The sequence below is a fragment of the Natrix helvetica genome (assembly GCF_964273705.1).
Source record: "Natrix helvetica genome assembly, chromosome: 6".
Taxonomy (NCBI): domain Eukaryota; kingdom Metazoa; phylum Chordata; class Lepidosauria; order Squamata; family Natricidae; genus Natrix; species Natrix helvetica.
The window spans coordinates 72,989,765-73,010,235 of record NC_138553.1 but is presented as its reverse complement, the minus strand read 5'-3'; positions in this window follow the sequence as shown (position 1 = coordinate 73,010,235).

The following is a 20,471-nucleotide window of genomic DNA, read 5'->3' as shown; positions in this document are numbered from 1 at the left end:
ACCTTTGGGATAACCATGACCTGGATGACTCCAGAACCTGGGCCAGTCCATTCTACACAACAAAGGTAGGATTAGCCTTCTACCCATCTTACCACATGGCACCTGGGAGGAATGCATCAGCCAGCAGGACAGCCTAGAGAGTTGCCCCTGCATGGCCCCATGGGAGTCTGACAGCCAATCAGAGCGCATTTCTTACGCAGGAGCGGGAGGCTCCGGGGCGGGACCCAACAGAGGGCATAAAACCAGAGACTTTCAGCATCTCCGTCTCTTTTTCTTTTTCACCCAACATCTGGAAGCATGTGGTCCCCCAATTCTGCTTAGGAGCTCAAGCCATGTGATCCTGTCCACCATTAAACCATCTCTCCAAGCAGCCTCCATGTTTCCAGTGTCTTTTTCCCCACTTGGAACTGAACCCAGAGGGACATTCCTTCCAACAATATTAAATAATACCAGAGAATATCAAGGTGGAATGGAACAGAACAGACCAGACTAGAAACTTTATTGTCAGTTTAAATGTACACTAATCAGCATACATTTGTAGGAAGTTAGCATCCACCCCTCTCCTAGAAGAATGAAATAGCCTAGGAAATATTGAAAAGGCAGAATATTATATTTTCCCTGGATAAGAAAAGGAGAAACACGTTTTTAGGCAGGAAACAGACTCACACTTAATAGCCCCCACCTTTGTCAATGGGCCATTAAAATGCCTGAGCCAGTCTATTTTACATAACAAAGGTGGGATTAGCCTGCAACAGAAACTCACCACATGGCAACTCTGGGAACTCAACCAAGCTTGGGAATCAAAAGACACACAAACTATAAAGTTAGCTAAGACTCCCACCCCCACCCCTGGGAATCTGACGATCAATCAAAATACATTTCTTACACAGGAACAGGAAACAGAGAGGTGAGGCCAAACAGAGAGTATAAAAAACCCAGGAACTCTCAGCAAACTTCTTTCTTTCTCTTTTTCTTCTTCGCCCAACATCTGGAAGCACGCGATCTCCTTTTGGCTTAGGACCTCAAACCATGTGATCCTGTCCACCATTAAAACCATCTTTCCAAGCAGCCTCCATGTTTCCAGTGTCTTTCCCCCCACTTTGAACTGAACCCAGAAGGACGTTCCTTCCAACACATTAAAATGAGATTTCATGGCTTACAGCTCTCAAAGGATGACCAACTCCAATACACGCTACGTAAACATGGCAAAAATGGCTGATTCACTAGAGCATTCTGCAATCTCTTTGCATCAGGTGCACACAATCTTAGCTAATTGCTGGAGGATTTAAATAGCGCAATAGCGCAATCTATGCTGAGCAGGATAAATGAGAGGACCAATTGACAGGTTTTTTTGGGGTGGGTGGGTAGGAAGCCCCCCTCTTCTAGAAAAATGAAATATTTTGAAGACTATTAAAAAAAGGCACAATATTATATTTCCCCAAAGGAAGAAATGGAGAAACATGCTCTTAAGGGAGACAGAAACGAGCCCCAGGCTTCCTGCCCCCAAGCAGAAACTGAGGAGGCCAGCTTTTAGAAATGTAGGTTTGGTAATCCATTCAATGTAGGTTTGGTAATCCATTCAATGTAGGTTTGGTAATCCATTCAATGTAGGTTTGGTAATCCATTCAAGACAAGATATTTTGAAACTCCTTAGCAGAATGGTAGGATTAGAACAAGCAGCCCCCTCACCCAAGATCCAACACAGGACTAAAGCCATTAGCCACAATAAGAATTGCCCAGCACCCTTTTTGGTCACAGGCCCCTTCATTGCACAATCCCCAGAATTTCAAAGTCACAGAAAGATCTGTTGGAAGGAATGTCCTTCTGGGTTCAGTTCCAAGTGGAGAAAAAGACGCTGGAAACATGGAGGCTGCTTGGAAAGATGGCTTAATAGTGGACAGGATCACGTGGCTTGTGTTCCTGATTGGGATCACACAGCTTGAGCTCCTGAGCAGAATCACATGGCTTGAGTTCCTGAGCAGAAAAGGGCAGAGACGCTGAGAGTGCCTTGCTTTTATGTCCTCTGTTGGGCCCCGAATTTGAGCTTGTATTCTGATTTTGTTGTCACACTCCTATGGGGCCATGCAGGTGCAACTCTGTAGGCTGTGTTTTGAGTCCAAGTTTGGTTGAGCATTGCTCAACCAAACCAGGTGCCCCGTGGTGAGTTTCTGTTGCTAGATACGTCCTATTATGCCTTTTATGTTGCAGATGAGCTGGCTCAGGCTTTAATGGCCCATTGACAAAGATTGGGGGAGATGAGTTTCTGCCTCCTTTTAGGGGGAAAAATATTCTGCCCTTTTAGTATAACCTAAAATATTTCATTTTTCTAGGAGAGGGGTGAGTTTTAGCTTCCAACAGATCCATCCACTCATTCAACCATTTTGTCAGTTCCCCAGAATCACATGTGGTTGGTGATTCTGCTTTATCAATAAACCATCTTTCCAATCAGCCTCCCTGTTTCCAGCATTTTTCTCCCAGCTCAGAACTGAACCAGATGAATTTTCCTTTTACCAGGGGATAGAGCAAAATATCCAGCGGTGGGATTCTACTGGTTCACACCTATTCACTAGAACCTCTTGTTAACTTTCTAAGCAGTTCGGAGAACCGGTTGTTGGAAGAAATCTCCTTTTGTTTTTTTCCACTTTACAGGGCTAATCCTGTAAATAAAGCAGGAAGGAAACATTCTGGTATTGTTTCTAGCCCAATCTTTATTGCTCTGCTTACAGAAACTGCCTCTTTGTTAACCCTTATTACTTTCTTGGCAGTATGCCTAGACTTACTGTCGCCTCCCGAGCTTCTCCAGAGTTTTTTTTTTCTTTGCTGATACTTTGCTGGGGCTTGACTTTCTTAAAAAGGGTTGTTTTAAGCTTTTTACACTGCTGTTGGGAGGAAATACTCCCCTGTTGGAGTTCTTCTAGCAACGATCAGTACTTTGAAGAAAGAATTGAATAATGAAGCAGAGCTACCGGAAAGAGGCTTTTAATGACAAGGAACCAAGATGAGTGACATTCAGGAAGGTTTCTTGACTAGCTAGAAAAATTGACATTCAAATGTGAGTTTACATACCCTTTCTGAGTTTTTGCCTAAAACTGGTTTTTGGTGAAGTTAGTGACATTTAATCCTGTTTTTATTTATAGGATGATTTTTTTCCCATTCAGCTTTGTTTGGAAGGAAAAAGGTTAATCTCTGTTCCTGAAACTGGGTTGAGAAATTTGGCTAGTTCCTGTGTCTATTTATTCCGGTAATTGGTTTAACAAGCAACAACTTCTGTCTTTGCTCTTTTGCTACATTCTAGCGCTACTTGCTTATTTAGTAGAGCTTGCCTGGGGTGTGAGCTCTGGCAATGACCCAGACAAGGCTTGTGTTTTAGTTTTAAAAGGATTTAAACTTGTGATTTAATTATTTATATTGTGTTTGATTTTTTTCCTGCCTCTTGATTTCTTTTTTTTATCTGGGGAGGGGGGTCTTCTTTCACTGCTTTAGTGGTTCCTGCCACTGTACTTTTGGAGTGTACTTCCAAGAGGCAGGATGCAAGCTTGGCACTCATTTTTTTGCTGCCTTTCTGGGGGGCATGTGATCTTTCCTTAAATCTGGATTATTTCTTTAGGATATCTTGTGAGGTGAGTAAGACCAGTTGGTATCTTTAAGCAGTGGAATTAGATCTAAGGATTGCTTCTCCTGGGTGTGCTCTTTCTGGAGAGCTTAAATGACCTCTCTGCTAAAGGGTTTCACTTTATGAGCAAGAGTTGGCTGCAGATAGTTATCACTGCATTTTAACGATTTTAATTCCTCAAAGTGCTCTGGCACCCTGCCTGATTTGTAACTCTGGCTTGCAGGTTTTTTAAATCTAATGATTGGTATTTAGGGCAGCTTTTTGCAAGCAAAGAAGCTTTTTGTATTTTTGTACAGGTAACCTTTAACTTACAACAGTTCATTTAAGGACCATTCAAAGTTACAATGGCACTGAAAAAAGCAACTTATGACTGTGTTTCACACTTACGATCTTTACAGCATCCCCACGGTCACGAGAGGCCAGGCAAGAAAAAGCACTCCTTGATGTGAGTGACATTGAGTTGGCCACGCCTACCTAGCCACATGACCACCCAGCCACGCCTACCTAGCTGGTTATTAGGGCAGAGAACTGGCTGTTGAATTATTTGAATCTCACCACTGCGTTCGTCTCTCGGAATCAGTGATTGATGGAAACAATTTTCAGACCTGTAGAATTATTAAAAAGGAGTTCTCTGCGAAGTAAATTTCTAATTCAAGGCAGCTCACCCTTTTCTGATTGCTTTTTTACAAATAAAGAGAAGGTCAATCATAAAAGTTTTCAGCATGAAATTGAAGGCTTGTCTAAATTCAGATCCCCACTTGGTCCTTATGTTATATAGCAGTGATGACTAACCTTTTCCCCGTCGCCTGCCAAAAGTGGGGGGGAGCAGGGGGGTCGTGTGTGGGCGTGGCACACCCATAATGCTATGCGCACGACCCCGCGCATATGCAAACGCGACCCCCACCCGCCTTCTGCTTTTGGTACACCATGGACTGTTTTTTTGCCCTCCCAGAGGCTTTCTAGGAGCCTGGGGAGGGCAAAAACAGCCTCCCCCACTCCCCCAGAGGCCCTCCAGAGGGTGAAAAACTCTCTGCCAATGACTCTCCCAGGAGGACGAGTAAATTAGAATGTCATCTAGATAAATAACGACAAATTGGCCCAAAAGGTCCCGGAAGATGTCGTTCATAAAATGTTGGAAGATGGTAGGGGCATTGGTCAGCCCAAAAGGCATGACCGTATACTCAAAATGCCTGTACCTGTTGCCGAATGCCGTCTTCCATTCATCCCCGGGCTGGATTCGGACAAGATTATAGGCTCCACGCAGATCCAATTTCGTGAAAGCTGTAGCCTCTCTGAGCCGCTCCAACAGTTCAGGAATAAGGGGCAGAGGATATCGATTGCCCACCGTGATAGAATTAAGTTTCCAAGTGTGGCCTAACCAAGGCATTATAAAGTGGTATTAACACTTTACACGAACGTGACTCTGTCTATTTATGCAGCCTAGAACTGTGTTGGCTTTTTTGTTAGCTTTTGACATTTTCTAATATGCTGGAAAATTTAATCCTCCAGTAGTTTTGTGATATTTTAACTTTAAATCACATTTTTATCTTTCCATCTTATAAGCTACCCAAAGAACAAGGTGCCTTTATATAAATATGGAAATATAAAGAATGTCCTACTGAATTTCTGCCTGATTTAAAGACGCAAAAGTTATACAAAAGGAAATCCTATTTTCGTCTCTAGTATTATTTGCTCAATAAATCCCTTTCCATAAAGCTAAATCATTTCAGTGACATCTGCAGAATGATTTATTTATTTGGCTTATTTCTTTCTGCAAGAATCTGTTAAAGTTCCGTTGCTTTTTTGCACACTGTGGCTTATGCCTATGGTTAACTTTATTAAGCATTCTTACAAAATGCTTATTTTTAAGATTTGGGGACTACTTTTCAGTTAGTGTCATGAGATCTCAGAAAAATACTAATGCCTGAAGGAGGAATTGGAGAGGATGTAGAAAGTAAACGGAAAAATGATCCCAGGGGTGGTAGGACCACTCAGGTTGGAACTCTGTCAGGCCCAAGTCCAAAGACAACCCAGTGGAATACAATTGGGTCTGATGTAGCACACGGCTGGCTCATGTTTAAGGCCACTAGGAAACCAAGATCCCTCTCACAGTTACTACTATTGAGCAAGGTACCACATATATTGTACCTGTGCATTTTGCTTTTCTTGCCTAAATGTAGAGCCTCACCTTTTTCACCATTGAATTTCATTTTGTTAAGATAGCACCAGTGTTCAAGTTTGTCGAGCTCCTTCTGTGTACAGCAGCAAAAAAATATTGAATAGGAATAAAAAACTGGCTGGAAGAGATAACCACACAATCAATAGAATTAAAATCAGAACTATTTCTATTAGGGATAATTACAGGGAATTATGAGAAAAAAATTAAATAAAATATTACATGTAATAAATGCAGCGAGAATCATGTATGCACAAAACTGGAAAAACAAAAATACACCAGCAGAAGAAAATGTGATTAAAAAAAGTATTAGAATGCGCTGAAATGGACAGATTTACAAAAGAAATAAAAGACAAAGAAGAATCTGAGTATTACTTAATGTGGAATTTATGGTACAAATGGCTAGAGGAAAGAGGCAAAGAATAAGAATGCATTAAAGGGAAAAAAGATTAAGAAATTAGAAAACAATAATAAAACCGCATAATTAACAAGAGGGGGAAAATGTAAGATAGATGACTTTAAATAAAATAGTACAGAATTATAAGAGAAATATATGTACATAGAATGATATAAGATGTATTGTATAGAAATAAGTACATTGAAAGAGTAATATGTATAGAAGACATATAAATATAAATTACCATATGAGTAGAAGAAAAATGTTTACAAATACATATATAGATACAGATATATAAAAGTATACATGTATGGATAAAAAGAGTATAACCGAGGCTTAACCATGTGGAAATGTTGCAAAGATGGTATTTGTGTTTTTTAAAAATGAAAAAAAAGTTTAATAAAAACATTAAAAAAGAGAGAGCCTTCTGTATCTTAAGCCTATCATCTGGAGTGTTGGCTATTCCTGCTAGCTTGGTGTCATCTGCAAATTTGATGAGTTCTCCATCTATCCCCTTGTCCAAATCATTGATGAAGATGTTGAAGAGTATTGGGCCTAAAACAGAGCCTTGGGGTACTCCACTGCATACCTCCCTCCATGTAAATGCAGTTCCATTGAGGACTACATGTTGAGTGCGGAAAGCTCCAACATCCCTTTTAAGTAGAGCCATAAAGGAACATCCTCCTTCTTCTTTTGGCCAAGATAGGGTAGCATTGCCATTTTGCTAGGATCAATAATATCAGGGTACACATGCACAGAAGTCATAATTAGCAAAGCAGCTAGAAAAGATATGCTTTTTGAACATTAAAAATGGCATTTCAAGAATTAGACAAATTCTAGTAGACAAATATAGTGCATACAGTATTTTAACATATTTTGAGAATCTAGACTTTGATTGTCAAACTTTGGGGGCTGGGAGGTAAAGGAAAAGTTGCTTCTGCACTAAGAATTGTTAATGGGGTAACAATAGGCAATGTAGTGCAATATTGTACTATGTGTCCTGTCCTCACTCTGTGTGCAGCTTGATATGCACCTAAACCCACCTATCCTCCAATAAAACACCCAGTGTATGTAGACCTGGATGCTTTATTAAAGGAACAGGATAGGTGAAACTGGGAAAAATAGAAATACATACAATAAGAACCCCAAATACAAAATAAGCAGTGTTGAGTTACTGGCGAGCATAACAATTAACACATAAATCTAAATCTCACTAGTGATGCTGTGGGTATGGGATGTAGATTTTTGCTTTCAGATGAACACGTACCATGTATTAGACTGGCTTCTTCCTGATAGGCTTCCCTTTCCTTCTGAACTGTAAAGGAAAGAGCATCTGATTTTCTAGGATGCCCTTGTTTTGGGAGTAAGGGTTTATAGGTAGACAATTCTTAAAGGGCCAAGTCAGCTTCCGAACAATACAGATTGGTATTTGGCCCTGGCCACTAGATGGGGCCAGAGAACAACAACAGTATATACACAAATTATATCTGGGGGCATGACACTATGGAAATGGCAAGTTCATTTGAATTACAGCACTCTCTTGTGGTCAATATAAGCAATACATGTTGCAGACATGGACACTGAAGAAAACTGAACTAGGTCTTCAAGATTTGTATGCCAATTGAAGAGCTTCAATGGACAAACTACACTACTGAGAGCAAAACCCACTCCCTTCTGGCCAGCGGTGGATTGCTCTTACCGTTGCTACCGGTACGCTGCTCGTGGTCCGTTCGTGTAAGGCCGGACGTGAGCTGTGCATGCATGCACATTCCACAGCCCCTGCGACACCAGCTGCTCGTCGGAGGTCGGGCAGGCTCCCCACGCTGTGCGCAAGTGCACAATTGCCCAGTTGCTTCAAAAACAGGTATGAAATGCAGATGGGTGGGTGGGCCAAACAAGCCACCGTACTGATACTATTAGATTGGGTAATGGATAGACACACAAAGGCTTAACGGTAACAACAGCTCTTTATTGTAACACAACAAGTAAGAACAATCCAGCAAAGTATGACAGCAGCCCTTTTATAGGGAGCTGCCAGATCCTTCGACCAATAGGATTAAACCTCTGTTCCCACCGGAACAGAGGACCTTGGTGGAAACCACTGTAGTTGGTATGAGTATCTAACAGATACGGTGGCCGCTGCTCCCGGCTACAACCGGTATGGCCGTACCGGGCTGTACCAAAAGGAACCCACCACTGATTCTGGCACTGAAGATGTTACCTAGCAGGCTAACGGAATGTCTGCAAGAAACACCCAAGCTCAGAGATCACCAAGGATTCAAAAATAAATAAATCCTCATGGCTTTGTATGATTGAAATTGAGATTAGCCCTGTATTTTATTGACAGAGAATAAGTTTCCTGTTGCCATGGTTACCTTACTGTACTAATCTTCATCTGCAGTATTTGAAAAGGGGAATCTTTGCTTAAGTGATCAAGTATGTAATCAAGCAGAGACTATGAAAGAAAAATACTTGATAGTCAGATCTTTATTTAAGCATTGCTTCATTTTGACTCAGTGAATGAGGATTCTCCCATACCTACTCCTTCAACCTCTGAGAACTGTTTGTGTGCATGCAGGAAAGAACAAAAAACCTACAGTTGGACAATCCCTTGCGTTTTCTGTTTTGTGTGCTTTGTTCATGTTGAGATCTGTTTCAAGGAGTGTATGTTTCTATTTATAATAATGTAAGTTCTGGCAGGAGAAATCTTGTGAGTTTACTCGCTGGAATTTGGGTGGGGTTACATTAAGCGGCTGGATAATTCTTGCTTATTTTGATGGGGAAGAATAAATAATAGGCCTCTGCTACTTCCTGTTGAACGGTATGTTTCAGTTTTTCTCTCTCAGAGGTGACTTTGAGTCTAAAAGTATCTTTAAATAGTTTACATATATGCCCATCAATTATGCTGTTCCTTTTCTATGTCAGCAATGTGATGCAAAGGGCAGAGAAAGAACATTAAATGCTAAGCAAAAGAGATTGGAAATCATTGGATAAGGGAAAAGATGAAGAATTCTGACTAAATCTGTTATAGCTCCATGTATGATTCCTTTCATACTACCACCTCTTACAATGCTAGACAACACAGTATCAATAGTAGAGACCTTCAAATTTCTATCATATCTCAAGACCTAAAATGGACACCTAACATCAAAAACGTCATCAAAAAAGCACAACAAAGAAACTTCTTTCGGCGTCAACTCAGAAAGCTCAAACTGCCCAAGGAGCTGCTGATATAGTTCTAAAGAGGAAGTATTGAGTCTGTCATCTCCACCTCTATAACTGTCTGGTTTGGTTCTGCAACCCAATAAGGCAGACACAGACTTCAGAGGATAATCAGAACTGCAGAAAAAACAATTACTATCAACCTGCCTTCCATTGAGGACCTGTAGACTGCACGAGTCAAAAAGAGGGCTGTGAAAATATTTACAGACCCCTCACATCCTGGACATAAATTGTTTCAACTCCTACCCTCAAAACGATGCTATAGAGCACTGCACACCAGAACAACTAGACACAAGAACAGTTTTTTCCCCAAAGGCCATCACTCTGCTAAACAAATAATTCCCTCACCACTGTCAAACTATTCACTACGGCTGCATTATTATTACTATTAGTCTTCTCATCATTCCTATCACCCATCTCCTCCCACTTATGACTGTATGGCTATAACTTCGTTGCTTGTATCCTTACAATTTATATTGATTGTTTCCTAGTATGATTTGTCTGCTTATTTGTACCCCATGACTATCATTAAGTGTTGTACCTTATGATTCGTGATAAATATATCTTTTCTTTTATGGACACTGAGAGCATATGCACCAAAGACAAATTTTTTGTGTGTCCAAACACACTTGGCCAATAAAAAATTCTATTATATTCTATCCTCTCTCTCTGCTTTTCTACATTTGAAAATCTTCCTTGTTTTATGATCTGCTCTTTATGCATTTTTTTCTGTGACTAAACCACTCTAAAGTAGCTTTATTGGCTGCTCACTTTTTATTTATTCAGTTTCTGTGGCTGCCCATTTCAAACAAGTAATTTTGGGCGGCAAACAATCATAATCTTTTTGTATTGTAGTATGTATTATAATTGTTTGCAAAATAATCATTTGGCATTCATTCTTCATTCATTTAGCCCCAGTTCGTTCTTTACCCCATCTTTTCAAGCAGAAAGAATCTATTGAATTAACCTTTATATTCTTCTGACTTACCCAGATCTCACTTCCATGCAAAAAGCTGGTTAGAAGGGCATACTTATATACAGGCAGTTTTGTTTCCTTTCTCAAGAGAATACTTGCTACCTATTCTCTTTCTATCAGCATTTGTTCATCCTAAAATGTCTTGGTTTATTTTCTTCTATTTAAATGAATATCCTAACAAGATATGTAAATCAGAAGTGGGATTCAGCCGGTTCGCACCTATTCGGGAGAACCGGTTGTTAACTTTCTAAGCAGTTCGGAGAACCGGTTGTTGGAAGAAATTTTATTTTCTTTCTTTCCACTTTACAATGCTAATCCTGTAAGGAAGGCTGGAAGGAAATATTCTGGTGTTGTTTCTAGCCTAACATTTATTGCCTTGTTTACAGAAAATGCCTCTCCGGTTAACCCTTATGACATTGTAACAGCTAAGGTGAAACGCCCATCAACGTGTATGATGTTGAGTTGGCCACGCCCACCCAATCACATGACCACTGAGCCACACCCACCCAGCTGGTCATTAGGCCAGAGAACCAGTTGTTAAATTATTTGAATCCCACCACTGATGTAAATCCATCTACTTACTCTAGTTTTTCACTGTTTGTACACTTCGTAATGGTTCACTCTCAAATGCAATTGTTTTAGTCTTTGGTAGATTAATTTTTAGATCTCTCTTCTTGTTGCATCATAGAATCTGTCTTCTAGTTGCTGTAAATCGTTCTTAGCCAACAACAAAGCATCATCTGTAAACAGATATCCTAAAAAGAGAATTGTGTCTTCTTGGCCCAATCTGTTGAAAATATAGTCTAACAATGCAAGGAAATTAGTTGAGAAACCTGTTTGATTACATTAAAAAAACTATCAAGAACCTTTGTTAGTTACCAGAGATTTCACCATAGCTTTGTTATGTTACTTTATGACTATGACAACCCAGCAGAGAGTCAACAAGACTCTTAAAATTATGCAATTTGCAAAAATGCCTATTAATTTAAGGAGCAATCCAATTCCTTTAATGGAACAGGGAGCAAAATTAATAATGGCCCTTCTTAAAGTCCTAAGAATTTAATTCTTAGGGAAAGCTGATAGAAAATGCAAAAGGGAGAACGTGACTTCACTCAGAACATAAGTCATTCTAAAATGATTACACAAAGTATAATTATTTTAATAAACATGAATGTATTAGTTTTATCATCTGGACAGTTCCCCAAAATAATAAGTAGAATAAACAATAGATAGTGGGATAATTTATATTCACACTGATTCTGCAAAAGACTTTGCCTCGAATGCTAAATTTGGCTTTGTTTATTTCCTTCCTTCCACTCCCTCACTTCTCCCCAAGATATTGTATCTTCTTCTAGTGCATAGCAACAACCATTTCTCAAAGCACAAAAAATTGCTGCTTGTATATTATTCTTGTTAAAGTTGGAGATCTGATTACAGAGCTTTTTAAGGCACCACCTGGGAATCTTTGGATTTCCAAGAAGAGTGCCAAATCTCACAAGAACATGTTATTGTCACCCTTATGCAACCTGAATATTCCTTCTTTTATCTCACTATTGTGATTTTGAGCACTTGCTGCTGAGACAAGCATTGCTAGCCAAGAAATTGGAATAAATGTTCCCAACAGCCACCAGAAATTCTCAAGCAGATACAGTATATCCGAATTATTACCTTAATGCCTAAGCCAAGTCTCCTTCCTTCCTTTTCTCGCTCTGTCAAATCTTTTCTTCAGTTTTAAAAGGAGAGCCTTCAGCAATCCTTCATCATCAACAAAAATCCTTGTGACACTTTGAAAAGTGATTTCAAACCCTGACACACCGCCCGTTGATCGCAGGTTGTCCACAAACTGCCCTGTGTGATAGCAAATTGGCAGGGAGCTGTTCTTCCAATAGGCAAAACTGGGAGTAGCACGAAAAGAGAAACATGGCATCTGGCGGTGATGAAAAGTCCAAATTCTTTGGAAGAACTACTATCCCATAATTCTATCCTGCTTGCTCACCACTGCCCCTATGACCATGATGGTGAACCTATGGTACGCGTGGCATGCCGAGCCCTCTCTGCCAGCACGCAAACCATTGCCCCAGCTCAGCTTTGCCACTCATGCACATGTGTCTTCTGCCGGTTTTTGGGTCTCTGCCATGCATGCATGGGGGCGCATGTTGGAGATGTGCATGCATGCATGGGGGAGTTGCACGCAGTAGGGTCGTGCATGCATGTGAGCGGCAAGTCGCATGCGGGGGGCATTCACACGTGGGGGGTTGCATGTGCATGCACAGGAGGCAGAACGCACATGGAGGGTTGTGTGCACATTGCATTATGGGTGTGCGCACGCACGCTTTCGACACTCAGTGCCAAAAAGTTTAGCCCTATCACTGCTCTATGAGAATGAAGGGAACCACCAATCTGGAACAGAGATTTCGTCACATGTAGCTGATAAGACATAGTCCCTTTTGGTAAGTCTATGTTGTTGAGATTTATCTAAGGGCAGAAGATGGTCGATGGGCTGGAGAAAGGCCAACAAAAGGCAGCGGTGCAGAAATCAAATAACTGTGTTACTGTGCGCTAAAGGTGGTCCTTGACATACGGCCACTATTGAGCCCAACACTTTTGCCACTCAGGAAAACATTTCATTGATTTTTGCCCCATTTTACAACCTCTCTTGCCCCTGTTGTTAAGTGAAACACTGCCGCTGTTGTGTTAGTAGCATGGTTGTTAAATAAATCTGACTTCCCCGTTAACTTTGCTTGTAGGAAGTTCGTGAAAGGGGACCACGGGATTCCGCAACCGTCATAGATGGGAGTCAGTTGTCAAGGATCCAAACTTTGATAAGGTGACCACGGGGATGCGGCAATGGGTGTAAATGTGAAAAATGGCCATAAGTCACTTTTTTTCAATGCTGTTACCGCTTTGAAGGATTACTGAATGAACTGTTGTAAATCGAGGACTGCCTTTTATTTTATTTATTTTATTTATTTATTAGACTTGTTAGCTGCTCCCTCTCCACGAAGGGACTCGGGGCAGCATACAATAAATAAATCACATGTTACACGATTAGACATTACATTACACATATGCATGCCTGCATATAAATATTAAGTAAAAGCACTGAAAGTGGAGACATTTTAACTAGAAAGGGTGTGACCTAATAAAACTTAGCAAATCAAGTATGGGTGTAGTCCTTGACTTACAGCAGTTTGCTTAGTGACCATTCGAAATTACAACGGCACTGAAAAAAAGTGACTTATGACCGTTTTTCACACTTATGACCATTGCAAGCATCTCCTTGGTCACAAGTTTGACATTTGGATGCTTGACAACCGGCTCCTATTTATGATGGTTGCTGTGTCCTGGGATCACGAGATCACCTTTTGTGACCTTCTGACCAGTAAAATCAATGGGGAAACCAGATTCATTTAACAACTGTGTTACTAAGTTAACAACTGCACTTGTTACTTAACAACTGTGGCAAGAAAAGTCATAAAATAGGGCAAAACCCACCTAACAAATTTCTCACCTAGCAACATAAATGTTGGGCTCAATTGTGGTCATAGGTTGAGGAAGACCTGTAGTACATTTGCTTTGCTATGATGAGGAAATTTGGTGTGACTATTTGTACTCTCTTGTAGGGTCTTAATACGGAAATGGGACAACTTGCCACAATCAACTTGCCGTGGCCAATTCATCACGGCCAACTTGTTGTGGGACAATTCACCATGGCCAACTCATCATGGCCAAGTTGCTGCAGCCAACTCATCATGGCCAACTTGCTGTGGGACAACTCACCATGGCTAACTTATCATGGCCAACTCACCATGGCCAACTCACCATGGCCAATTCACCATGGCCAACTCACCACGGCCAACTCACCACGGCCAACTCACCACGGCTGTCTCACCATGCCCAACTCACCACGGTCAACTCACCACGGCCAACTCACCACGGCTGTCTCACCATGCCCAACTCACCACGGTCAACTCACCACGGCCAACTCGCCACAGCCAATTCACCATGGCCATTTCACCCATGGCCAATTCACCATGGCCAACTCACCACGGCCAAATCACCATAGCCAACTCACCACGACCAACTCACCATGGCTGTCTCACCACGGCCAACTCGCCATGGCCAACTCACCATGGCCAACTCGCCATGGCCAACTCACCATGGCCAACTCACCATGGCCAACTCATCATGGCCAACTCACCATGGCTGACTTGTCACAGACAACTCCATCACAACCAACTCACCATGGGACAACTTGCTGTGGGACAATGTAACAATTCTATTTGATTATTTAAAATAAATAAAAAATATTTTAATTTTTGCCATTCATATTTTAGTCTGTTCCTCCTTTTGCATCCTTTCTATAATGATTCTGTTCCACCATTTCTTTGATATTAGAGTAACTCTTGTCCTGCAGCGAGTTATCCTGTGGTGAGACGGCCGTGGCGAGTTATTCTGCAGCAAATTGGTCGTGGAGAGTTGGCCATGTCAAATTGTCCTAGACCCCTTAATACCAGATCTTCAGGTGAGTTATTCTAATCAAGCAACTTTCATTGCCCAATCACATTAAGGCAGCTTAATGTGGATTTGTATCTACTATATATCATACTTTGCCTATTAAGGTGTAAAGTCAAGGGATTTTTTTAAAATACTAAACGGATAACAAGATGGAAGGAAACCAAATACTTAATAAATTTATCTTGCTGAAAGAGATGCATTAAGTCAGGATGAACTAGTAGTAGAACTCCTGAGTATTTTCCACTCTCGGTTGTTTCCAGTAGCAACAACAAATTTCAACAAAACTAATCTCCTGAAAGGAAGAAAACTGGAGCACAGCAATGAATTTTATATGAAAAATTAAGTTTACTAATAATCCTTGCTTTACTTACTTTCCCATATGACAGCTGCACAGAATGTCCTCTATGTCATTCATATGCACTCTCACACACCCATCTTTGTTCCTCTCCCATTTTCAATTAGCCATCAGCGGGGCCCTAATGCACAATTATTAAACCATTTTTTCCACCTCTTATCTGCAAAAGACAAATAGGCAAAAATCCGACATCAAAAATAGCATTATTTAAAAAATCGGGATGTTGCGGGATATTTTCGTTCTCAGATGTTTTCGTGATCTCGGTTTATTAATTCTTAATGCAAGAAGACTGATTTAATCATAAAACTCCATTTCTTGCAAATTAAAACCAGTAAAGTTTTAAAAATAAATGTACACGTGTTAATAGTCTCATTTGTAAACCGCAAATATCTATAGATGATGTTTGTATCTCTTTTTGGACTTTTATCTACCCATATTGTGTGTATGGGTGTGTATTCATATTTCTTATTATATTCATGGTCATCCATACAAAATTGTGCTATAATATGTTAACTTTTAGGCTGTAACTGCTAACAAGTCTGTTTGAAAAAACGAAAAAAATGACAAAGCTATTTCAATAAATGCATATGTCAGGCCGGCAGCCATCTTTTCTTTTGGATCTTTGGCCTGCCACACTTTCTATTATTCTACTATGCATTTTCTATTGTGGAAAAATGGGAGGGGAGATTGTAAGGGGTGAGATGCAAAGTAGCCAAAACAAAAATCCTTTCTAGAAAGCCAAGGTCATCCTTTGTCTTTGCACCTCTGCACCTGACCGGAATTGGATGGGTGGAACTGCCAGCATGACAGCAGGAGATTGGACCATGTGATGGACTTTTGAGTGTGTGGGGGCAAGATCCTGAACTTTCAACTAGGTGAGGAAAACTGGGAAGCTTTCAGATTTGGGTTTTCCCAGATGTGCCAACATGGCTCTCTTAATAAATTGGAACTTTGAGCGATACTTTGCCTCGGACTCTGATTTACTTTTGGATGCTATTTGGAACCCTGACAGCTATGAGATCAATTGGATTAAAAGCACAGAATATAGAATAATAGGGCTGGAAGGACCTTTGGGGATCTTCTAGTGATAGCAGATCTCTTTTATTTTCCCATAACTTCTATTGCTCATTATTACTGGAGGTGCAAATCCAATTGCTCTGACTTTGTTTAGCACCTGAAAACAAGGGTTTAGGTAGAGAGTTAAGGATTTACTCTGCATCCTGGTTCTACCTAGCAGTTTGCCTGCTCTTAATCTAAGCCCCTCAATCACTTGAACCATGAGATATGGGGGGGGGGGAAATAAATTTGATAAATAAAATAAATAAAAACAGTGTTTTTCAACCTCAATAACTTCAAAGTGTATGGACATGAACTCCCAGAATTCCCCAATCAGTATGCTGACTGTGGAATTCTGTGTCTGCACATCGTAAAGTTTCTAAAGTTGAGAAACACTGATTTAAAAGATTGCTCATCTTTAATAACTTCTTGCTGCCTTCTTCCAAGATACTTAGGCTCTGCACCTGCTCCTTTGATTCTCTTGGTTGGACATAGCTTAGTCAATTTACACGCTGCCCATCTCACTGTCAAGAAGCCCTGAGTGGATAACCATATCATAAAAGATCAAAGTAAAATAATGTAAGCATTAAAACTATCCAGTATTAAGAATCAGAACATTACAAATTAAGAAAAATCTAGATAAAAGGGGTCAATATGTAAACAGGGTAGAGATGGAACCTTCTCCTATTAGGCTAACACCTCCAGAGTGGCATGTGCCATCAGGGCCTCAAACCAGTTTGCGGAACCAATTTTTCGGGTCCTAATTGGTGCTAGATTTTGCCTATCTCTCTCTATATCTCCAGGGCATAATTTTTCCTTCTATTTTAGATATACTATCTGCTTCACCAATCCTTGCTCAAGTTAGATTCTTCTTGTCAGGAACATGGATCTCTGCAGAATGCTTTATTGCATGGTTAAGGCATGGCTTCTTTAATAAATAGAACAATTAAAAATAACCGAGTTCTTATAAAACTAAATTGTAAATCATGGTTTAGAGATCATGTTCTTTTCTATATCACAGGGGAAAAAAATTGAGATATTGCCCGTAGGCTCTTAATATGCATTACTAAGGCAGGACGTAAAGAGAGATTTGGATGTAAAGTGAGATGGTTCGGGGTCAGACTAGATGATCTTTAGTCATTTTTATCTTTGCGCTTTGATGTACAAAAGATGTACAAAAAAAAAAAACATCTTTGAGACAGGAAGGTTGAACACAGGAAACTTGAATGTCAAAGCTTAACCACATATGTCAGAATGAGACTACTGTTTCCTGTATGCTTTTCTGCCTAGAAATAAGGAATTTAGCCAATAGAAATGATTTAGCACATTTCCGTGTTAGCTGTTTTGAGGAAGTTATAAGAACATGCTTCTCCCTAAGACGTCAATTGTAGGTTTACACTGTCTGAGCCATTTGGCCAAATAAAGCAATTTTTTGATCTCGCCGTCCGAATCTCCTGATTTTCTGCAACATTCCTGTATATCTTCTGGGTTTTACATATTTTTTAAAAAGAAGATTCCATAACTCCATGCTCCATTTGGTAAAATCTTGATCAAACAATGTATCTCAAGCTTCTCCTTGACAAACAGTTGAGAAAAAAAATTATAGAACTCATAGAAGATAGTTAGGGTGTAAACATAGAGTGTAGAGGTAAATTTATAATTGCACTTATAACTGCTTGTCTAGAGAGAAGATTGGAAGCTGCTATTTTATATTTCTTTCTTTTTCAATTTTTTTAAACTTTCTTTCTTTCTCGCACTTATAGCTTTTTCTTTGATTCTTTTCCTTTTCTTTTCTTTTTCTTACTTTATATGAGTTTGCATTAGTTTTTAATCTTTGCTTTTTAAAAAATCCGCTTCCGCTTGCATCTTGCTACTTCTTGATGTCTGAAGTTGTAGTTGTCTCAAGTCGGTTAGGCAGTAGCAACTGGAAACAGGAACTTAGACCACAGAACATAGAATAATAGTTGGAAGGGACCCTGGAGGTCTTCTAGTCCAACCCTCTGCTCAAGCAGGAGAATCTATATCCGGGATGGTGAAACTATGGAACACGTGCTACAGGTGGCACACGGAGCTATTTGTCAGGGCACATGAGGTGTGCCGGACCGGTTTGCTCATAGGGTCGTTTTTAGTCCTCCGGAGGCTTCAGGGAAGCCTCCTGAAGGTCCCTAAAGCCTCCGGAGTGCTTAAACCGACCCTACGAGCAACCCGGAAGTGACTTCCGGTTTGCTTGTAGGGTCGTTTTTTGCCCTCCGAAGGCTTCAGGGAAGCCTCCTGAAGGTCCTAGAAGCCTCCGAAGAGCCTCCGGGGGGCGGGGGAGGCTGTTTTCTCTCTCCCCAGGCTCCTATAAAGCCTCTGGAGTCTGGGGAGGGCGGAAAAACATTCAAATAATGGGGGGGGAGCACCTCTTATGCACGCATGTGCACTGGGGGGGGTCGCGTGTTGCATTATGGGTGCGGCACGCCCGCACAAGACTCCCCTGCGTTCCCCCCCCCTTATGGCACGCAAGCCAAAAACGGGTCGCCATCGCTGGTCTATCTCATTCGAGATAAGTGGCTGTCCAGTTTCTTCTTTAAAGCCTCCAGTAATGCAGCATCCACAACTTCTGAGGGCAAGCCGTTCCACTGGTTAATTGTTCTCACTGTTAGGAAGTTTTTCCTTAGTTCTAGGTTGCTTCTCTCCTTGGTTAGTTTCCCTCCATTGTTTCTTGTCTCGCCTTTTGGTGCTTTGGAAAATAAGTTGACCCCCCTGTTCTCTGTGGCAGCCCCTCAAATATTGGAATACTTAAGTCTTCTACTCGACTTTCAACTGATGGCAGTTTGAATTCCATCCTTCTTTATAAAAAGGAAGTGTGGAGTTGATTAAAAAATGTTTGAGTATGATCTCATATTTTCTCAGTAAATATGTAAAAGATTATTGGCCCAAGTTCTTTGCTTCTGTGTAACTTTTGGCAAGACTCCCGTAGCTGTGCACTGAGGACATTCCACAATGAAATTATTTCTGAAGCCAACTTCTCAGCCATCACGAGTGATTTCATATATCAGAATATTATTAAATATATAACTGTCGACAGGGGATACAATGCAAGAGGAGACCCTGTTGGGAATTATGCGTAGTCATCAAGTTACAAGGGTTCATTTAGTGACCATTCAAAGTTACAACAGCACTGAAAAATGTGACTTAAGACCATTTTTCACACTTACGACCATTGCAGCATTCCCATGGCCACCTCATTTACATTTGGATGCTTGACAACTGACTCACATTTATGACCATTGCTGTGTCCCAAGGTCATGTAATCCCCTTTTGCAACTAATGGCAAGGAAAGTCATTGGTGAAATCAGATTCCTTTAACAACTGTGTTACTTATTAAACAACTGCTGTGAATCACTTAACAAATATGGCAAGAAAAGTTGTAAAATGGGGCAAAACTCACTTAACAAATGTTTCACCTAGCAACATAAAATTTGGGCTCAGTTATGGTCGTAAGACTGGCCAGATCTAAGCACCCTGTGGACCAGATGTGACCCACGGGCCTTGAGTATGACACCCCTGTTATAAAGTAAACATAGCAACTCTAATGTCTTTTTTCTCCCTTTCATTTTCACCTTTCCCCTGGGGTGCTCACTCTGGCCTCCATTTTGTGCATCGGCATGATTCTGAAATTCTGCAGCTCACAAATGTTGTCTCTTCCTACTACAACCTTATTTGAGTTATCATTCCTTCTTTCATGCAACTATAAATGCATCTCACGTGAAAGTAGGTGGGTGGGGGAGCAGGTGACTCTGTGTGCTTCCACAAAGATGCTCCACATTCACAGTGGCCATTCTTGATAGCTGCACTGGAAATATGTCTCCACTAGGCAATGTGACTTAGAAGTTGGGAGGTACCAAGGCGCACCTCAGAGGCGGGTTGCTCCCGGTTCAGCCCGGATCAGGCGAACCGATAGTGGCGGCAGCGGGAGGCTCCGCCCACCCGCCTGGATGCTTCTGTGCATGCGCAGAAGCATCACGCATGCACGCAAGCGAACTGATAGTAAAAAAATGGAAACCCACTGCTAGAACACATGACTAGAATTCTTGAAAATGTGAGAAGATACCCTACAGCACGGGCGTCAAACTCGTTGTGTCACGTTGCAATCATGTGACATATCACAATGTT